This window comes from Tupaia chinensis, unplaced genomic scaffold (assembly GCF_000334495.1).
Source record: "Tupaia chinensis unplaced genomic scaffold, TupChi_1.0 Scaffold000622_1, whole genome shotgun sequence".
Lineage (NCBI taxonomy): Eukaryota > Metazoa > Chordata > Mammalia > Scandentia > Tupaiidae > Tupaia > Tupaia belangeri.
The window spans coordinates 8,073,785-8,096,227 of record NW_006160142.1 but is presented as its reverse complement, the minus strand read 5'-3'; the positions used below and the strand labels follow the sequence as shown (position 1 = coordinate 8,096,227).

At 39.7% G+C, this 22,443-nt stretch overlaps 1 protein-coding gene and 1 long non-coding RNA gene across 3 annotated transcripts in view; one reads left to right on the top strand and one right to left on the bottom strand.

Annotated features, from left to right (window-relative positions):
* The window catches only part of CCDC85A (coiled-coil domain containing 85A), a 221,742-nt gene that overhangs the window by 75,679 nt on the left and 123,620 nt on the right, over positions 1 to 22,443 (bottom strand). The window lies entirely within an intron of this gene.
* Positions 1 to 22,443, top strand: part of LOC102471770 (uncharacterized) — a 39,699-nt gene that overhangs the window by 3,666 nt on the left and 13,590 nt on the right. Inside the window, exons 2-3 of one of the 2 annotated variants that reach the window (XR_336087.1) lie at positions 2,852 to 2,928; positions 15,365 to 15,595. This is a non-coding gene — a long non-coding RNA (uncharacterized LOC102471770). The remainder of the gene's footprint in view (positions 1 to 2,851; positions 2,929 to 15,364; positions 15,596 to 22,443) is intronic. The other variant, XR_336088.1, reaches the window with a different exon arrangement.

Genomic DNA, 22,443 nt, shown 5'->3' with positions numbered 1-22,443 from the left:
GGCGAGCGCACGCGCCCTATAGTGAAAAACCTCCCCAAAAAAAAAAAAAAAGTCACCACCCTTGCAAGGATTAAGAACTCTTGCAGGTCTAAATTCAAGAGACAAATCATTCAAGCTGTGGAAGAAGAGGGCTACAGCAGTCTTAGTGTTTTCTGCCTGTACAGACCTATGATACCAAAGTGGAAGTGGAAAATCAGATAGAATTAATTCGTTCTTCCTGAAAAATGTGTGCAGTTATCCACATATCCTTGCTTCCATATTTAATCCTGGATGAATCCTGGCTGGATCTTTTTTCTAATATTGGGTCATCAGAACATCCATGACACATTTTTGTATAGAAAAAACAGAACAACACATCATGACTTTTCCAACAACCCGATAGTGTAGTGTGCTGTAGACCACACAGTTATAACTTATGGGAATAACTCTGATGATAGAACCCATTTTTCTTTTGCCACCTTTAGGGTACATTCTTAATGAGCATTCTCAAATGCTGAAGTAGATTTTATTTGGGGGGGGGGGATCTTTGCTTGATTTGTCTGGTTTGAACTGATTTGGTTCTCACCGTAAAGTTATCACTGTTGACCAACTTTGCAAAGGCCTTGTTACAAGTGGGAATGGAGGAAAGCCATTTTTGTCTGAAAATAATTTTTCCAAAATAAATGTTAAATCTTAAATAAGTACTAGCATTTCTTATTGCTTCTGGTGTTTGCACCTGACAATACTGAGTAACTTAAAACTAAATTCTAGTAAGAAGGTGTGCTAACCTCTAAGTGTTCTAAACTGGTCTTTGGTCAATCAGAAACTAGTTTCTATATTTGGAGGCAGCTAAACTCCCTTTGTCAAAATAAGCAAGCACTTGCTCAGCAAACAATTCTATCAGTTAACATGGTCATGGAGTTTTAGCCAAAGCATTTCCCTATCTCACTGGAGACTGTAAGTGTAGGTGAAACAGTGGCTGAAACTAGAAACAGCAAATACTAAGTTGGATGGGATTTGGAGTAAGTAATGTCTCTAGGTCTTTGGTTTTTCAAATGTCACATGCAACAAATGGTAAAACAAATGGTGTGAACAGTGTAACTCTTCCAGGACCTATGCAAATATATAAAGAGCAAGAACTGAAAGAAAAAGAAACAATCTTTTTCTCTCTTGGGCAAAGTGTAGAAGATGTCACAACCACATAAGAAGCAACCATTAGATGTCTAGACATGGAGGTGACATTGAGCCATCCATAACTATGAAGGAACCAGCTTCAAACTCCATTGCTAAAACCCCAGAACATCCTCAAAAACATCCGGCTGTCAGAAAACATTCTTCATGTCCTTAGACAGCGATATGGTCAGTCTACGATAACCTTTCCTGGGATTCATGGTAGCCTCCTTCATTAGTTCACATTCTTCTGAAAGCTATTTTTTAAATAGCTTTTAAAAATGTTACCATCAAAAAATGAACCATTACCAAGTAGATTCATCTTCCCCAGTTCACCCAACTGCCCTGGACTTTAAAGTCATAAAGAAAAAAAAAAAGCTTATTTCATGAAAGAGAAAGAGAGAGGTAAGAAGCCTCAACAGGGCCTCATCTACAATCCCCAGTCTTTGCAAACAGCCTGAATCACATGTACATGCTCTGCATGTACAAGTCAACCCAGGAACCAAACCCCACTCCTCCATATGGCTGCCAGCATTGTAGAATATTATGCTATAGCCACACCATCATTAATGGGCCTAAAAATGACTCTTACTATTAACCAAACATATACATACAAGCTTGTCACCTCTCACTTCAGGATCACCATTACTTTCTGAGAAATATTTTACATTGTGGCCTTACGTAAGCTATCACTATACCATAAAGCATATCAGAAACAAGCCTTTAATGCCAGTTAGGATATGTGAAGCTTTTATGATAAGCTGACACTGTTACTTAATGTGTTGCAAGCCGAAGTCCATAAAACACATTTACGTAACTCTTATGATCTGAGTAACTGATTAATCAGATTTAAAACCTAGGTTTGATGTCAGTAAATTTAATTTTAACCACCACAGGAAGGTATCATATCATAAACTAATTTCTTATTTTCTCCATTCTAAACGGTTCTTGAATGAGAAATAAAACTAAAATTTTACTCTATGATTAAAGTCTCATGAACACGTTTTGTTACAGAAGTTCATTTATTAGGTTTGTATTTTATTTTTCACATAAAACCAATAGATAACCAAATCACATTTAACTCTTAGTACATTAAAACTATCAAATTCGTATTTATAGTTTGCCATTATTTCTATAGGAAGCAAAGTCCAAGTATCACTTGAGGAATTTTGGAAGCTGGGCAATTTATGTAAGTCCCTACCTCCGAAAACGAATTCTGGTTTCTAGAGATGCTACTCCTCACTTTTCTAGGCCACCATTGTCAAAAGATGCAACATTCTCTTCTCCTCCCTCATCCAGTAGCCTGGAAATTACATGGACAGGGTTCATTCCTAAGTTGATGTGATTCCAGTATCAAGCCATATTCTTTCCACTACTGTCGAGAGGCCAAATGAGACAGTACGTATAGTAGATCTACCAAAGGACTTGCTTCAGAAGATGTCCAATACATATGAGTTCTCTTTCTTCATCCTCATAAACAAATAATATATAGGATGAAATCTCCTCTTTGCTTTCAGTAATGTCAGTATCAAGTAGAACTAGAACTTTACAAAAAACAAAAACAAAACAAAACAAAAAACCACCCAAGATAAACGTTATTGGGTAACATTTTTTCAGTTAAGGGAAACTAAAGTCCATGAAAATTAAGTTTGTTTAGTTTCATATTTCATTGTTTGTTTGTTTGTTTTCCTTGTCTGCCCAGCTTGAAGGTAGCAGAACCAGGTTTTGAACCTCAGTCATTTTGCGTCACAAAGCATACTCAACTTGCTACCTCTCATAGTAAGTAGATCTTGGTTCAACAAATTTCAAACAAAATCCACTCATTTGGGCCCAACTGTGGTGGCACATGCTGCTAAGACACTGTGCTCTACAGGCTAGTACCACATGGGAGACCGAGATTTGATTCCCAGTCCAACCTAAAGGCCAAACAAGGTAACATGTCTCTGTAATCCCAGCTACGGAGGAGGCTGAGGCAGAAGGATAACAGCTTGAGACTAGCCTAGGTAACATGACAAGACTTGTGTAAAAAGAAAGCCAGGTGTGGTGGCATGCACTGTAGTTCCAGTTGGGAGGCTAAGGGAGAAGAATTGTGACAGAAAGACTCTCTCTTTAAAAAAATAAACAAATAAAAAATTTTAAACCCCACTTCCTCAAACATACATTGGATGAATACAGAATCCTTGAATAAATCTACTGATGAGAACTCACCCAACACTGTCTTCCATTTTGGCCCAAGATATTTTGTATAGGGGGAGGAAAAGAGTTCTACCTATAGAAGTACAAACAGTTCCAAGAATAGGCTTCAAAAGGGTTCTTTAATTTTTTTAAATTTTATTTATTCATTCATTTATTTTAATTTGGCCAGAGAGAGAAAGGCAAAGTGAGAAAGCAAGCTGCCAGGTCTGGGACTCGAACTACAGTCAGTCATGTGGGAATGTCCACACCACCTGCTGGCTCTAAGTTTTGTTTTTTTTTTTAATTTACAACATTTTAAATTTTCTTCTAGAGGGCATGTGCATTTGCCAGAGAGAGATAAACAGAGAGAAAGAGGGGGAGAGAGAGAGAGAGAAGCACCCACAAATGAAGTGTGAGCATGCTGTAGTCACTTACCCTCCATTTCTCCATCCTGTTGGAATTTGAGGGATGCATGCATACATACCCTGCATGGTTTTCAAGCTATGAACAGCTGGCATTCAAACAATGTGGTTTGTCACGTGGGATCTGGCTCCCTTAACCTCTAGACTATGGGGCCAGCTCCAGAACAGGTACATTTTTTTTTTTGAGAGGTTTTCGCTATAGGGCGCGTGCGCTCGCCAGACAGACAGAGAGAGACAGAGATAGAAAGCGAGAAATCACCCCCCAGGGGGGATGGTCACACAGCAATCCCTTCTCCTCCATTCTCCTCTCGGGATCTTGGGCACGCACACACACGTGCCCAGCGTGAGTTTTAAGTCACCGGGTCCGGGACGCGAACCGCGGTCGACTACGTGGGAATCCAACGACATAGCCATTACGCTAACTGCTGGTTCCCAGAACAGGTACATTTTGACAAACATCAGTGATACACATTTCTTGACAAAATGTCTAAAGTTGGTGAACTGTACTGGCTTTTCATGACTAGTTTAAAGAAATTCCAAGATTTGCCCAAGATGGTTGAGGCTGTTGTCTAACTGCCAGGTCACCAGCAATCTTCCTTAAAGTTCTATTTATGCTATGAGGGGTAAAACAGGAAAATATTAGGATAAACGACTTCAGAATTGGAGTGACTCATGTAAAACATACTTCCCAAAGGAACTTAAGTGTTTCCTCTTGACAATGATGTCATCATGTGTGTATTCACAAAGGCCCTTTTCTACATTCTTATACACAGCCAATCTCACTTTGACTGTCAAAAGCCACACTTAAAGCACTCAAGAATTCATTCCTGTATATGAATCATATGCACCTATCTGTTCATACATAACATGCATCTTGAAAAGTTTGTATGTGTGTAAATCAAGGTTTCTACAATGTGAAGTCATTTAACAACAGGTTTGTTTTAGTCAGAGGTATTAAATTTTTCTGCATCAAGGCTTGACGCAGGCAGACAGGAACTTCCTGTGCCCTGGAAGAAGCACAATTAAATAATGACCATAATAGGCTATTCTATCAGCTTTGCTTTGCTTCAGAACAATGCTGGAATGCCCTCTGGTTATCTGTGCATGCTGCTCTTTCTAACTATGCCATCACTGGATCCACCCTCTTGCCTCCTTAAGTTAAACAACATAACATGTGGACAAGCTTGAGTTTTGAAGCAATGGAGGCATACACTCTAATCCTGTACTGCTAATTATTAGGTGTGCTCCATTGTGCAACCCTATATTCCCTTGAGTTTCAGTTTCCTCACCTGCAAAATGAAGATAACTAGACCTTATAGAATTGCTCTAAAAAGAAATAACTATATTAACTAAATAGGTACAAGATAAACATTAAATTAATGATATACTAATTATTATTAATAATTACATGCTTCCATCAATAAAGAAGAGAAAATTCAAAGTGTCCATGTATCAGGGTCACTCAGTATGAGAAAACAGATCATTTACTTAAGAAATACTAATTAGTTCACACATCTCTATGCTGTCTCCTATCACTGGGTTAGCACCAAGATTACACCTATAAATGAAGAAAATCTTCATGGATTTGACTCCAGTGAAAGCTGATCTGATTTGTACTGGGACTTCAATCCAGTTGTGTTGTTTTTAAGCATAAATAATTTTTGTATTTTGAACTCAAAATTTAGAGATAAAAATTGAGTTTGAAACCATTATAATAAATGATGATCCCCTAGATTTCTCTAGGATGGGCTGCAGTTCTTGTTTTCTGTTCATTTGTTTGTTTTGCTACAAGGCTATGTACTCACCAGAGAGAGAGAGACAGAGAGAGAAAGAGAAAGTGAGAAACTACCCTCCTCCAGGGAGATAACCACACTGCAATCCCTTCTCCTCCATTTTCCTCTTGGGATTTTGGGCATGCACGCACATACCCCCAGCATGTTTTTTCAAGCTGCTGGGTCCAAGACTTGAACCACTAGTCAGCTATGTGGGATCTGGCCACCTTAACCACCATGCAACCTAGCTGGCCCTTCTTCAAACTTTCTGAAGAGCTTAATCTTGTCACATGGTAAAAGGCTAAATGGCTAAGGTTACATAAATTTCAGATCAAGCAAAACCAATTAATTTTAAATTTAGTCAATTACATAAAATAGACTAAAATTTCCCGAACTAGAAAAAAAAAATCTTTCTCTAACATTAACACCCAAAGAAATAAATGTGATCCACTTGGGTAATAATCTTATCAAATCTGGCAGTATCCTATTAGATGGTTTCCTCCAGTGGGGCTAGCTCTGCACTTTACTCACTACTGTAACTGAACCCCTACCTCAGGTCTGGTACAAGGTAGGTGTTCAATAAACAGCTGCTGCCCAACCAAGTCATCAACACACTTCCTTGAAATTTAAGTATACCTGGCAAGTCTTCAGTTAAAAGTAGTATGGGCCATTACATGGAGCTATGTGCAATAAACATACAACAAAAAATCATTTATAATTCATACTCAAAAAAGCATTTATAATTCATAACTTAAACTCAGAGCTCCACAATTTTTCTAAATTAGTGACATTTGGCTGCATGGCTGTACACAAAGTGATTGTGTAATGAGTTCAAATTTGAATACTGCTGTAAAACATTTCCAGTCCAACTCAGAAATAATTGTTTAAGAAGATCGGATACATTGGAAATCTCTCAGAATGTAATTACAGTAAGGGAGAAGAGGTCATGATCATCCTGTTATATTCATCACTATAGCCACTAAAAACACAGTCTTGCAAGACTTAACGCGGTGCCTGTGAGGGCAATGGAAGAAGAGCGAGCCAGAGACCAGAGGGAATAGTTTCTTGGAACAGGTTTATAGTTCAATTAAAAGGAAATGTGTCAATCTCCAAATTGTCATTTTGGGTACCTAATGTCATTATCTGGAAAACAGGAGTACTTGATTATTAAATCAGCAATGCTGATTAGAGAATCAGTATTCTGTGCTGAATTAAATTCAGCAATTAATCAAAGCCAATGTACTCACTTGTAAATATCAATATTGAATTTTCAGCATATAAACCAGCCAATCAATTAAAACTGAGATCATGACTTTAATCAGTGAATGCTGAGATACAATTTGCTGAATTTTGCAAGTAAGGAAACTTAAGTCATTGTTGAAACCTAGTCTTGCTGCCTGTGATACAGATACACAAATTATAGAATCTCTTGGAAATGTTGTGATCTATGGGCTATGCCCTTGACTTTGGAATAAATCTGGCAATAGAGGTTATATACTGCAGAGGATTCTCTCAACTTTAAACACAGAGTGTATTACATTATTTAAGAACACAGAAACTTGGGAGCAGCAGATGGCATAATGGTTACAATGCTGGACTCCCATGTAGTCAACTGCAGTTCGAGTATTGGACCCGGTAACTTAAAACTCACACTGGGTATGCATGTGTGTATGCCCAAAATCTCAAGAGGAGAATGGAGGAGAAGGGACTTCAGCATGGCCATCCGCCCAGGAGGTGATTTCTCACTTTCTGTCTCTCTGTCTCTCTCTGTCTCTCCAGCAAGTACATGTGCTCTATAACAAAAAAAAATCTCTTTAAAGACACACACACACAGAAACTATAGCCTATCCAAGTTCAAATCTCAACTCTACCACTTACCAGCTTTGTGACCTAGAACAGGTTACTTAATTTGTGTTTCAGTTTACTCATCAGTAAAACGAGAAGAATAGCACCTGCCACACATGTTTTCTGGAAGATCAAGTCTATATCTTTGAAAGACAGTCATCGCTCAGCTGTAACTGTTCAGTGTTAGCTATTAGTAATAAGCACATGTGCTCATCTCCATTCCTTACAGTGATCATGTATCAACAGCATTATGCTCCAATTATATTCATGACCACCATTACACTCCTTTTCACATTTTCCTAATAATCTTGAGGATAATATCCCATAGATCTTATTATTATACAAATATTTTTAAAGGCATACACTGAAGTCAGACATTTTCTTTACAATCTTTGGAAATGTTTCTTTTTCATTATTTTTTTTTTTACATTCAATCACTGTATATCCTTGCAACACTGAAAATGAGTTTTCCCAGCATGAATAGCCTATATGTTAATCCAGTCAAAGAAATTACCATACATGTTGTCATCAACAGATAATGTTGCTATCTCCTGGATTCCCCATGGATAAAAGTTTAGAGTAAACATCAGGTGAATCCTATTCTTTTGTACATTTGCTATTTTCACATCTCTCAGTTTCACTTTCATCACAATATTATTGTGGGTGGCCCAACAGTTCTCTGCATAATTTGAATTTCCTATTCTGCCACCAGCACAGACGCAAATAAAATCACCAAGTGTTCTTTCACCTCATAATTAAGTCTACTTGGCCCACTGAACTCTCACATAAATGCACTAGTCCTAGAGGAAATTATCAATGCCACTGCACAGAAGTCAGATTTTCATGCATATCATACTCCTCAGATTTAAAATTCTATTCAGAATACATTTCCAGTGCCATTATTTAGTGTGCGCATGAGAGCAATTCAAAAACATTTGTTTCAAACATCAGTTCTCTGAATTCTCTAAGTCTGAAAAGCCCAAGTAACGGGTTCTACATTCAATTAAAATAGAATCAAAGGTGGATTTTACGTCAGTGGCACTGGTCATACAATAGGATGGAATTTCAAGTGGTACATCATTCATGAGAATGCACTTATGACAGTCCAGCTCATAGCCATGTGAGGAACAATCATAACCGCCACCTAATTTAAGTTATTTACATTATACTTTTCATTTGATGAGAAGATCCAACATTCACTTTTTTTTCTTGTTCCCATCCTTATCTCTCTTTTGGCACCTTCTGGCTTTGCCTGATAGGATGAACTTTCTTGGCTCTTAGTGTCAGTTCCCAAAAATGCAGACCATTAGCTGCTCAGCAATTTCTGTTCAGAGGCACTCACACCCACCAGCATACTGCTTGTCCATCAAGGACGTCTGAACCTAATAGTCTAAGCCTACTTGATCCTTGCACTCACCAAAGACAGTTCAAAACCTTTATGGATATAGTAATTTACTGCTTTTAATTGAAAAAAAAAAAAAAGAGTGCCTGGTAACCTTTAATCTGCACTAGAAACCCAGGATCTATTCAGTGAGGAAAAGTAATGATTTAGCTTTCATAAGTACAAACTGTTCATTCTCCCGTGCTTTTTGCTCACAGCAATTTCTATCCTTGGAATGTCTTTTCTGCTTAGTGCCCATCAAGCAAAGCCTACTTATTCTACCAGGTTCAAGTTTCAAATCACATTCTTTTCTACCTGTGACAGTCCCTGCTGATCTTTCTCTATTCCATCATACAATAAATACTGATTATGTACTTCTCTGTGTCAGTGTGTGTGCTAGGCATTGAGAGAACAAGAGAGGAAAATAACAGCTGATTCCCCCTGGGTTCCTACAGTTCAAAATTATGCCATTTGAACTATTCTTAGTTTTAACTACAAAGTATGCATATTCTTTCATTTAATTTCACATAATAATCATCTACAATATGCTAGGACTGAGCATATATGATATAGAGGAGAGAATGATATAGAGGAGAGAGATAATCTCAGATTTCAAAAAGCTCACTTTGAATCTAGTACAGGGGCGATACAGACAAACAAATAAGCTAAGAATTGCAGCAGTTTATTATCTGTTGATGATGTGTATAGTATTTTCGTCTGGACTGGTCTGTGGTGCATTTCATGTTGGTAAATGCTCTATAAAAGCTAAATGATGTATAGTGACTGAATGTATAAAATAATAAAGGTTAAAAAAATGAATTGCAATGCAATAAGACAAGTTTGTAAAAGATTCTCTCTGGAATGAAGATGAGGTTAGCAAAATCAGCAGGTCCATTTGAAGGAGTCATAGCATGGAAAGATTACCAGTTTGAGGGGCCAGAAATCCCAAAGAAAAGTACTGTCCTGAGGATCTGCATGGCTCCTCCCTCATGTAGGTAGGCATGGCACTGAGCACACCACTTACCTTCACTTCCCCCTAGCCCCTGCCACTTGGCTTTCACAACTAAAATGTCCTAATAGATGCTGTCAATTCCATCAAGGTTAATATGAGAGGAAAAAAAGAAAAAAGAAAATGGGATTTACTAAGATGCTGCTCTCAGTTCTTACACTAGGCTGGCTAGAGAGGAGATGGCAGAAAGGATAGAAAGAGCTAACCTAACATACACAAGTAAATATATCGCATACACAGTGAATCTCACATACAAGAGGAATCCAAGATTAGGAAAGGTGTTAGAAAGATGGTATCTGGACAGACCAATTGTTGTCCGTATCTCTCGGTGCTGAATAAATAGTACAAAACAAAAATGTATTTCTCCCAAATAGTTTCCATCCTATAATCATGTGGGTTTATTTTTCTCTTCTAATATTCTAGCAGCCATGCCTACTCTGCACCTCAACTGGTGACAAGAAAAGAACACATGTGCACCAAAGTACAGGGTGTGATCTCAGTGCCTGTGCCAGTCACATTCAAGCGGGTATGATGGGCAGCCTGCTTTCTGCGGCTGCATGTCTCCTCCTCCCAACTAGTCCCACTAGAGCAAACTCCAGTGAGCTCCCTCCTTATGGTGAGGCTCAGCCTTTCCTTGAAGCCTAAAACCACCCTTGTGTTGGGAAGGGGGAGGTGAGAATTGTTAGAAATATCTTGGTCTCACCAACAAAGTTACCATTGCTGATAGACTATATCTGAATCAGTTTTCAGCATCAATAGCTTTTCTGACCCAGTGGTGATGATGCAGCTAGTAGGGATGTTACTGCCCAATGCTGGAGCCATTTGGGAGGGCTCTAGGTCCATGCCCCAGGCTTACCTAAATACACTGGGCAGACATATGGGTAACCCATGATCCTGGCTGCCTGCAGGGTGAGAGAGGATTGTATAAGGATTCTCTTAAAGGTGCCTATCTGTTTCACTCTCTCAAATGAAATGAGTAAACTTTGGGGGGAATAAAAGGTTTTGTTCATTCACTTATTCAATGAATATTTTAGAACCTACTTTGTATGACATATGATACTTAGCCTTATACTCTAGACACTAAAGTCAGTTCCGTCGACCCCTTCCTCATGGAAGACTGTGTCTCTATCATACCCTCCTAATGGCTGCTACTGTGTCTTGATAACCTATCCAGGAAGTCAGTTCCTCTACATCTAGGATCCCTGGCCCTTTGAAAGAGGCTGGCTGCCTGACCTATGTGCACTCTCTGCTTCTGAATGTTGGCCTCCACTCGGGCCACCGCTGCAATATCCCTTTGTTGTCACTCTTTCATCTCCCACCATTCGCCCTCAGCTCCTACAACAAGGCCTACTGAACATACTGAAGTCAAGTCTCTTGACCAGCTGCTCAACTCTCTCAGTTTTAGTTAGTAAAATGCATGCACCAGCCCTGGGTTAGACTTACCAATACAGTTGTAAAAAGACATGGGGGGTTGGGGAAGGCAAGCATTGGCTGACGTCATGAGAATGTTGTCAGGGGAATCACAGCTAATATTCCTGCAGGGGTCTTACTCAGTCTGTCTTTTCGCTTAAAATGACTCTTTCGCTACCCAGTTTCTGGATTCAGGCCAAGTGTTTGTTGACTGTGGCCCTAGCTAATCTACACTACAGCTGGAATCTCTTCTTCTGAGTCAGACAGACTGTAACTGACCATCCTCCGTGCCCAAGATTTTCTTTCCCATATTCAATGCTGCTCATCTAATGATCAACCAACTTGCCAGGAATCTGTTTCCAGTGGCACAAATAGGAAACAAAAGATGTCTGGGCTCCAGAACAGACTAGAGCCTCGGGATCCTAGGCAGAGATGATGAATTTTAATTCTCTACTGCAGCACAGACACAAGCAGGCAAGAATATTAGAAAAGACTAATCAAGGATGAAATCAGCAGGGGGCATCTGTGCAGTGGCTCACTGACAGCACTCTAAACTTAGCACAGCCAAGGCTAATCGCCTCCTTATAGCCTCTTCTCCCATTAAAGATGCCCTGAAAACAAGCTATCCAAAGATACTGCTGCAGTTATCACAGTTACCAAATTGGCAGGCAATATTCTCTAAGTGCACTGAGCCAGAAGCTGAGGATTTCCTGTGTGCCCTTTACTCTTGCAGACTGAGTGCCGTTATAAGAGGAATAAGAGCGGAGGTACCCGTGATAAATAATGCATGAGAACTACAGGTGCGGAAAGCTTTATTCAGGCCTGCCACACTAATGCATGCCTAAACTGGGCATTTGCTACAATGTGACTGGATTTGCTATCCTGGGTGTCCGAAATGGTAATGAGAATGGCTGGGTAGAAGAAGAAGCTGTTCTTTTGATCCCTCCTTAGCTTTTCTCCAACTGTCTTGCCAATTCGCTATCACAACCCCTTCCCAGGCCTTTCTCCTCTAGTCCCCTGAAATCTGGCTAGTGAATAAAATCACAGCATTTCAAAAGCCATGGAAGTAAAGAAAAGTGATACGCACTGTTAAATACTAGCTCTATTAGTACGAACTCAAATTTCAAACCTCCTTATCACTGTGTCTCCTAATTCCCAACCGTTCTCTGATCTTTAGTAATAGTACCACCAATCAGTTAAGTGGTCTCCTGGACTCTGGTTGTCCTAAAAAGAATAAAAATAAAACAAAACAAAAAACTGGAAAAAGGATAATAGGCTTAAATGAATCCCTAAACCTATCAAATCCTCAGAGAAAGTATGAACAAGACCACTTTGTCTCCATAGTGCAGCTTATGATGTGGCTGAAATGAGGGTTCTCCTTCATTTAGGTTCCTTTCTGATGGGAAATTCGGTGGTGCTTCCTAAGCAGTGCAGGAGTCTGTCCAGAATGTACTGACACAGCAGAACCCTAATTTCTGCAATTACTCTATATTGAACCCAGAGTATTCAATACCAACTCAGTCTTAAATATTCTCTCTCCTGCTGCCATTTTCAACCAGTACTACTCCATCAGCTTCAAATTACTAGAAAATATTTCATGGGCACAGGCTGCCATTTAGTCAATGTGTCCATTAACATGGAGTCATTATTTCTTGACATAGCATTAACCCCAGGAAGGCTCCATGGCTACGCAAGGTGGCCCTGAAGACTGGAGCATCACTTACAACTATCTCCTGCAGTCTGAGCAGAGTGGCACAGTGGGGAACCACAGCTGTAACTTATTCCAAAGATAAATATGTTGTTGATAGCAGAGCATGGTGTCTCAAACATGAGACAGAGAAAGGTACTATCATTTCATAGCCTTTTTTTTTTTTTTTGGAGATGTTTTTGCTATAGGGTGCATGCACTTGCCAGACAGAGAGAGACAGAGAGAAAGAAAGCGAGAAATCACCCCCCGGGGGGATGGCCACGCCACAATCCCTTCTCCTCCATTCTCCTCTTGGGATCTTCGGCACGCATGCACACACGCCCGGTGTGAGTTTAAGCCACCAGGTCCGGGACTCGAACCGTAGTAGACTGCATGGGAGTCCAACAACATAGCCATTACGCTAATTGCTGGTCCCTCACAGCCTTTTGAATAACCCAGAACACTGACAGGGGCTGGTGCCAAACTCCAGCTAATCACCTGCCAATTGCCACCCACTTTGGGCAAATTGCCTGAAGGAGAATGAAGCGCTCCAGACCCAGTTTGCAGCACCAATATTAAAGGTCCCCACATCAAAAGCTCATCTGAATTTAGTGAACAAGTATTTTGTCCATTGCCCTGTGCTATTAGACTTTACTAAAAAAGGAGAATCCCCTGCCCTCCAGAACCTCATAATTTAACATAGAAAACCTACTAAGGAACCACATTCCATGGTCCTGCACTGTGATTCCCCTATGAATATACCATTGGTTGGTCAGGTAGTTCTTGCTTGTTGTGTAGCTACACCACAAATGCCCTACCCCTTGGTCCTAATGCTTGAACAATCACATGTACATGCTTTGGAAACAGAAAAAAGATTATCCAATGGAAAATAAAGGCTAATGCAGGGACCAATGTACAAAAACCTAAGAGAAGACTGTGGTTTTCTAAACTGAGATCTAGAAAAAAGGGACTGCCTCCCTATTGTTCTGAATAAGTTTCCAAACTCCTCCACAGGCCGGGTAGCATTCTGGAAAGATCTTGTTGCAATGAAGCAACCTTGCACAACTTTCCTCTCATTTCCTCTGATCATTTTAGTGCCACTATGGGAAGCATTTGTAATACGCATACAGACATGTGCCCCCACCCCTCAGCAAATAAGTATTTCCTCAGTAAATCCCACTGAAAGTGCACTCCAGAAAAAGCAGTGCTTGCAAAACATCTCATGTTCATTTTTCAGAATTCAGAGGGAAGTGACTAACCCCTGATATACAATTAAAATGATTAAATGCAAACACTACTGAGCCTGTATAATAAATATTTTATATATTAATATGTTTTCAAAAGTCTTATTTCATTTTTACTGCTTTTCTGTATGGCATTATTCTATTTTAGTACATGCAATGAAATAATCTTCCATGAAAAAAGTAAGCATTTCTGGACCATTTTAAGTAAGCGAATGGATAATTATTACACTATTGATTTGCCATGTAAATTGTTTAAATTGCTAACTCTTTCCTCTTTCCATTATTAGAATCAGTTCATTCCTTACCAAGTAAAATGGAACATTCCCTTCCAAAATAAACTTTCCTTTCTCGTGCCCAAGATATATAATCTGGGCGCTGTTTATGGTTATTTTAAAACAAACAAAACCAATTCATAACCTCAATGAGAACCATTTGGTATAACGTTTGCTTAATATTGACTCAATACTAAAAGCCACCAAAATTCCTTTCTCTGCTCTACAAGTTACTACCCTGCTTTAGAAAACTGGTTGGGGACCACTTGAATGCCTCCATGTAAGTAATTACAGGGTGTCCTGGAGCCAGTTCAGCAGACTTCTCCCCTTCAGCAAGCTTACATATGACTCAAAAATCTCTTCTTATTTTCATTTGCTGTTTATGTATAAAAACAAGATGATGTTTCTGGGTTGCTGGGCTGTAGAGAACAATGTGTGGAAAATCCTACATTTCAGATTCTATGTACACTATAATATCGGTTTGGTGCTTTGAAGATACCTTTATCCAAGAAGCAGTGCATGGTAGCTATTAAGGGTAGCACCTCTCATTGCTAGTCCCCCAGAGTACCCAGAACAGGTTGGTATTGTTTGCAGTAGCAATACTTAGGACAGTTATGTTGGCAGTGCTAAAGGAAAGAAGAAAACTGCTACTATAGACATACCAAGGACTTCTCAGTAGATATATTAGAAATAGCTTTTAATTTATTTCATAACATCCAGGCATAGCTGGGCAAAAATGAACCTTTCTGAACCATTAATGGGTCTTTGGGATGAACCTTTAATGCAGGTGATGTTATGATAGCAAAGAAGAGCACACGTGTCACTAGACACATATTTTCAAGTAAGGAATACTGAGGGAAGATTAAAAAGAGGCAATGAAAACTATACCCAGGAGATCCTGCTGGTATGCTGAAGTTCCTCATGTCATTTTCACACAGAGGAATGACTGCTGCCTGTAGATTTCACATTTTTTAAACTGACTTCTTTTTCATTTCCAGGGCTGTCTACCTCCCCTCTCCTTTTCATATATGTAAGGAAGATGTCAGCACTTACAGGCGTAATTGGCAAGTAGCAGAAAAAACAGTCAGTTAGATAAGCAGAATGGCACAGAAATCCTCAGCACACAGCACCTGGGCAGTGAAACTGGTGTCTTGCAACTCACCTTCCCACCAGGCCTTGGCCTGAAGCCAAAAGTTAGTATGGTGCAGAAGGGAGAGAAAGTCCTCCAGGTATGTGCTTCTTAGTCAATACTCCAAAGAGTTTCCTGACCTAGATAATGATGCTAATGCTCATGGGGAGAACTCACTACATAGATACCAACTCCCTAATTTGGAGAGAAATGATCTGGACCAATAGTGAGTGGCAGAATCCCACTCTCCCAGGGAGAAGAGGACCATTTCTCATTACTGAGCCAGACACTTGCCACTCACATGTATGCCTTCAGAGGGCCCCCAGGGTAGACTCCAGCATCACCCTTTCAGAAAGGGGTCTTTTCCATCAATCACGTGTAAGCTGGGTTTCTGTATCACAAGAGTGAAAAGTATCAGCTATATTTATGTCACAAGTATAACATGACCATTTATAGAGAAACCAGCCAATCATGGAGATCAAGCTCATAAACAATGATCTTAAACAACTAGTGAGGGGCCAGCAGGTGACACCAGTGATTAAGACTCTGGACTCCCACATGGTTAACTACAGTTCAAGTCCTGGACCTAAAAGCTTGAAAATCATGCTGGGCACATAAGTGTGCATGCCCAAAATTCCAGGAGAATGGAAAAGAAGGGATTGCAGTGTGGTCACCCCCCCTGAGGAGTGATTTCTCACTTTCCCTCTCACTGTCTCTCTCCAACAAATACATGTGCCCTATGACAAAACAAAACAAACAAAACACTGTGCAAAAAAGAACAAGTACAATAAATATACTGATCAAGTTGCTTCTTTCTTTGAAAGTGTGAGTCAATAGTCCTGGACCTAAAAGCTTGAAAATCATGCTGGGCACATAAGTGTGCATGTCCAAAATTCCAGGAGAATGGAAAAGAAGGGATTGCAGTGTGGTCACCCCCCCTGAGGAGTGATTTCTCACTTTCCCTCTCACTGTCTCTCTCCAACAAATACATGTGCCCTATGACAAAAGAAAACAAACAAAACACTGTGCAAAAAAGAACAAGTACAATAAATATACTGATCAAGTTGCTTCTTTCTTTGAAAGTGTGAGTCAATATTTTTGGTGGGAAGGGGTAGCATTTAAGATGTGACTCATTGAAAATAATGGTCAATTTAATGACCAATATGAGCCGAGAAAGACATAGCAACTAAGATGAGGCACACTTCTGCAGCAACCTGGACACTATAAATACAAAGTTTTGAATCCTATACTCGCACATCAAATAGTACAATTCACCGTCTTGATATCTTGAGTTTATGCTATTGTGTGCTTAGTTCTTAGCACTGCCACCATCACTGTCCTAAGTATTGCTACTGTGAACAATACCAACCTGTCCTGGGTATTGTGGGGGACAGCAATTAGAGATGTTAGTCTTAATAGCTACCATGCACTGCTTCTTAGACTAATATGCACTATCTACAAGCTGATAAAGTTCATTTTGTATGATGTAAAGATGTATAGTAATTAGGGACCAGTAGTTAGCATAATGGCTATGTCGCTGGACTCCCATGTAGTCGACCACGGTTCGAGTCCTGGGCCTGGTGGCTTAAAACTCAAGCCAGGCACGTGTACATGCGTGCCCAAGATCCCGAGAGGAGAATAGAAGAGAAGGGATTACGATGTGGCCATCCCCCCTGGGGGGTGATTTCTCATTTTCTGTCTCTCTGTCTGTCTCTGTCTGGCGAGCATACACACCTTACGGCAAAAACCTCTCTCGAAAAAAAAATTATGTATGGTAATTAAATGTAAAAAATTTTAAAACTTGGGGACCAGCAAATGGCACAACGGTTATGTCACTGGCCTCTCATGTAGTCAACCATGGTTCAAGTTCTGGACCTAGCAGCTTGAAACACACCAGGCACATGTGTGTGCATGCCGAAAATCCAAAGGGGAAACTAGAGGAGAAGGGATTGCGGCATGGCCATCCGCATAGGGGTGAGGGTGATTTCTTGCTTTCTGACTCTGTCTCTGTTTCTCCAGTGAGTGCACACACCTTATAATGAAAACCTCTCTCAAAATAATTAATTAATAAGTAAATACAATTTTCAAAAACAGGTGAGCATTTCTCCCTAGTCCAGTTGATAAAACTATAAAATATCTTCAACAGATAATACCACATTTCTTTGTCCCATTAAAGGGAGAAATGTTCACCTGTTGAAATATTCATTTTGTAAGCTAAATAATGTGATTGAATGTATAAAAGAAAATTAAATTTAAAAATGTGAAAAAAAATATATTAAACTTTAAAAAAATATTTTCAAAAAGAAAAGCTGATTTTAAAGATTCATCTCTGATATACTTTCAGCTTTCTCCAAATAAAATCCTCCAGCCTAGAACATTCCAAATGGTACATCTGGTAGGAGCTAGCAGGTCACTAATATGCTACAAGTTCTGACCCTCTACTGTCGAAGCTGGCAGCTAGTACCCAAGGGGGCTGAGCCCTGGTCTTCTCCAGCTGGGAGCAGCCTGCTCACTCAGTCCATGGTGCTGTACATGACATCATATCTAAGTGTGCCTTGACATGAAAAAGCTGGTGTGCTGTTCTCAGCCCTCTTCCTTCCTCCCAGCTTGGCTATCTACTGGGTTCATAGGATTAGCCACCCTTATTTTAAAATCTGAGAAAAGTGACAACTATATTAGTTTGCATACCACCTCATTTTCAATTTCTTTTTATAGACAACATCATCAATGCCAGCCACAATGAGATGGAAGGATACTCAGCCAGCAACCCGAATGTACAATGCCAAAATTCTGCCCTATGATAGTCACTGTGCCTTCACAGTCCCTAGGAAGATATATGTACAAATGATATATCCACTGGACTCATGCCCAAGTGCATATCCCTGGTAACCAGAATAGATCGGAATGAGGAGTAGGTCAAAGTGGTCTGTAACACTGAAAGCAGGCAAAACTAAATTCTTGTCCCTCATCCTACTTTAAAGTCAACTGACTATTCATATTGCCTTCCTTTTCCCAGGAGACTTCCTAGGAAAGAGGCTGTGAAAGGTAGAGGGTCTGTAGCTCCCCCTAAAGGCCAAAAATGAATCATATGGACCAGAGAAAAGGGAAATAGGAATCCATCAAGTTCAGAATTACACTGCAACCTAAAATGTGCCTTTGCCTCAATAATATTTTGAGGTATTTGTTTACTGAGATTCATGTCTCAAATTTGCCTAATGCCCTTCATCTCCACAAAAAACCACCCCAGTGTAAGCTAGCCTGGGCCTGCACCAGCCTCCTTAAGCTTTCTGACATGTAAATGTCAGAAATTGTCTGACATGCTATCATGCTCCTTAAACCTCTACAAGCACTTTCCATTTTTCTTTGAATTAAAGTTAAACCTATAACTCAACCTACAGAGCCTTACATTTTTTTTCCTACATCTCTGGCCTCATTTCATGCTGTCCACCCTTTAGTCAGAAAATCACTCCTATGGGAACCAGCAGTTAGTGTAATGGCTATGTCGCTGGACTCCCACATAGTCAACCGCGGTTCGCATCCCGGACCCAGCGGCTTCAAACTCACGCTGGGCGCGTGTGCGTGCATGCCCAAGATCCCGAGAGGAGAATGGAGGAGAAGGGATTGTGGCGTGGCCATCCCCCCTGGGGGGTGATTTCTCGCTTTCTGTCTCTATGTCTCTCTCTGTCTGTCTGGCGAGTGCACGCGCCCTATAGCGAAAACCTCTCAAAAAAAAAGAAAGAAAGAAAAGAAAATCACTCCTACAACATTGGGTTCTGAAGGTCCCTCAAATGTTCTTTCCTACTCCAAGTGTTTATGCTTAATGATCCCTCTAATCTGCTCCAAAACTGTCAAGGGAAAGCATCTTCTCATCTTTTAAGTCTCGGCTTAAACATCACCTACCCAAGACTCCTCTGACCACCCTAGCCCCAGAAGCCTCTGCCTTATTTTTTTCACAGTCTCACTTCACAGCATTTTCTACCAGCTGTTCCTACTGTCTAATGATGTATTTAGTCCTTTATGCCTGTATCTCACTCATTAATGCTGGCTTGTTCACCTGAGTCCCCAGGGCCCAGCTAGGGTCTGTCTCGCAGTGGAGGACTCGATCAGGACTTGCTAAATGACTAACAAATGAGAATTTGTAATATGGTTGATTCCACCTATGATCTTCTTGGTTTTCAGTGAGCTAGTTCTCAAAGATTAAGACACCAAGATTTTCTGAGTTCTCTCGCTATTCTGTTTGTACTCTTCAATATTAGTTTCTAAAGGAAAAAGCAGTATATTTAAATTTTCTAAGATCAGAATTTCACAATTTGTCATCAGTTGTACTATTAGTAACTGCCAAACAGGGAAGCTTCAAAAAGTTCATGAAAAATGCCTATTTGGGAAAAAAAAAAGTGTGTTTATTTCAAAATAATACTTTGCACCAAAATAGACAAACACTTTAATTCCATTTTTCCATGATTTTTGAGGTTCTTCCTACAGCCCACCATGTAGTTTTTGTAATTATCCCCCAAAAGAGTTACATGGTCAAATGAATCTTGAATCTTGAAAACACTGAACGTTATTTTTCTCTTTATATTTTTGCCTTGGGAATTTATGATGCACATTAGCATATTATAGGACTCCCAAAAACTACAGTAAGAAACCTGATAATTTGTGTAACTAAAGATTTTCCACATTTAGGTGTCAACACTATCAATTTTTCTATCAGTATCAGTGCATATCTTAAGAACTAATGTTTCTCAGAATATATTTGGAAGCGATTTTCTAAATAAATAAGAATGCCAAATAGTTTTCTTGAGAGATATTTGCTGGGTTCAAGTTAAAAAAGCTGGTAATAAATTTGAAACACTGGAGCCAGCAGGTTGCGTGGTGGTTAAAGGTGCTGGACTCCCACATGGCTGATGGTGGTTTGAGTCCCAGATCTGGTGGCTTGCTTTCTCATTTTTTTCCTCTATCTCTCCCTGTTTCTCTCTGGTTAGCATGTGTACCCTAGAGCAATTTTTCACTTTTTATTCATTTAAAATTAATTAATTAAAGTCTGAATTTATTTTGGTACAAAAACTTTTGAAATTCAAACATAGTTTTCCCATTATACATATGTCCATGAGGGTTTTATTCTGAAACATTTTTTTAATTAATTAATTTACATTCATTCCCTAAGCATCATCACAACATACAAAATGTGATTTCCCATCCAGAATATACTGCATAGAGGCTTAATCATGCATGTTATCATCAATAATTTTCCATTTCTAGTTTTATACACACACACACACACACACACACACCCTATAGCAAATTAAAATAATAACAATAATAATAAAATTAAATAAATCTTTCAAAAACTAATAAATTTAAAACACTAACAAAGATAATTAAAAGTCAATTATCTGTAGGGCAGAGGTTTATTGCATGATTTCAGAATTATCTAAACCATTTTCTTTATTCTGTTTGTCTTCTGACTAGTAAATGATCACCATCAGTGATGTTTTTAACTGTGGTTTCAAACCAAAGCAAGTAAGTCAGAAACAGTGAAACAGCAAAATTTCATCTGGGATACAAACATAACACATTAGAACTCATTTGCCGTAATGGGAAGCCAGAGTCAAGCTTCTTTACTCACTTTGTTAACAGAGGAAATGGCAGGCATTGTTCTCTTTCCCACCCCACCCCCATAATTATATATGATGCCCCCAACCACCACCACCACCACCACAGCCAGGGAAAAGGAGCACAATGGAAGAAACAGAAATGCTATGTTAGCAGTAGCAAAAACGTAGTTGCACCTCTAACATGTACATATATTACATATTTAATAATTAAGAACCAAAATAGCTAGAATGACAGAAAGATAATGGCTTAAATCTAAGACTGATCTTTGAGTGATTACAGAGGCATTGAGGATACACTGCAATTGAAATGTCAGCACTGATTCAAGAAAAGAGAAGGGAACTGCAGAAAGATGTAGCCAGAGTAGGGCAAGGCAGGGCAGTGCAGGGCAGGGCAGCAAATGGGAGAGTAACTCAGAACTCAATAATGGCAAGGGAAAAGAGATTTGTGAGGACAATCACTACCTCAACCACTGTGGGAGAAGGTTTGACCAATAGCCTAGACCCAGAATAAGCTCTTTAATGTAGTTGAAATATAAAATATTAAAATAGAAACTACTGAGAAAGAGATTATACTTTATTACCAGTAAGTTCTTATATGACTGGAAGGATCTGGTGAGCTTTAACTGTATCACTTCAAAAATAACAAAGCTATTAAATTAGGCTTCACTAATTGAGAACTCATGAAAATTCAGGCAACAGAGCTGAAGTTTACATACTCTGTAAAAAGTGTGTGGTAAGCAGATAAACGATAAAAGGAGGATGGCAGGGTGACAAATGAGAGGGCTTTTCAAGATCTAGTTCATGCCTACCTCTTTATCCCCGTCTCTCATTATCACCCATGGCATCTCTACCCTAACTATTTCGGACTCCATATTTCAAACATATTAGGATGTGTAGTTTCCTCAGCATGCCGTGTCCTCTTATACTGCTCCCTCTACTTAGAAGGCCCTTTTACCACCCACACCACCCCTTTGCTGCCAAGCTAAATCCTACTTATCTTTCAAAACTTGGCTCAGGGACCAGCAGTTGGCGTAATGGCTATGTCGCTGGACTCCCACGTAGTCGACCGCAGTTCGAGTCCCGGACCTGGTGGCTTAAACTCACACCGGGCACGTGTGCGTGCGTGCCCAAGATCTCAAGAGGAGAATGGAGGAGAAGGGATTGCGGCATGGCCATCCCCCCGGGGGGTGATTACCTGCTTTCTGTCTCTCTGTCTCTCTCTGTCTGTCTGGCGAGTGTGTGCGCCCTATAGCAAAAATCTCTCAAAAAAAAAAAAAAAAAAAAAAAAAAAAAAAAAAAAAAAAAAAAAAAAATGTGCACAATATTTCTCCCA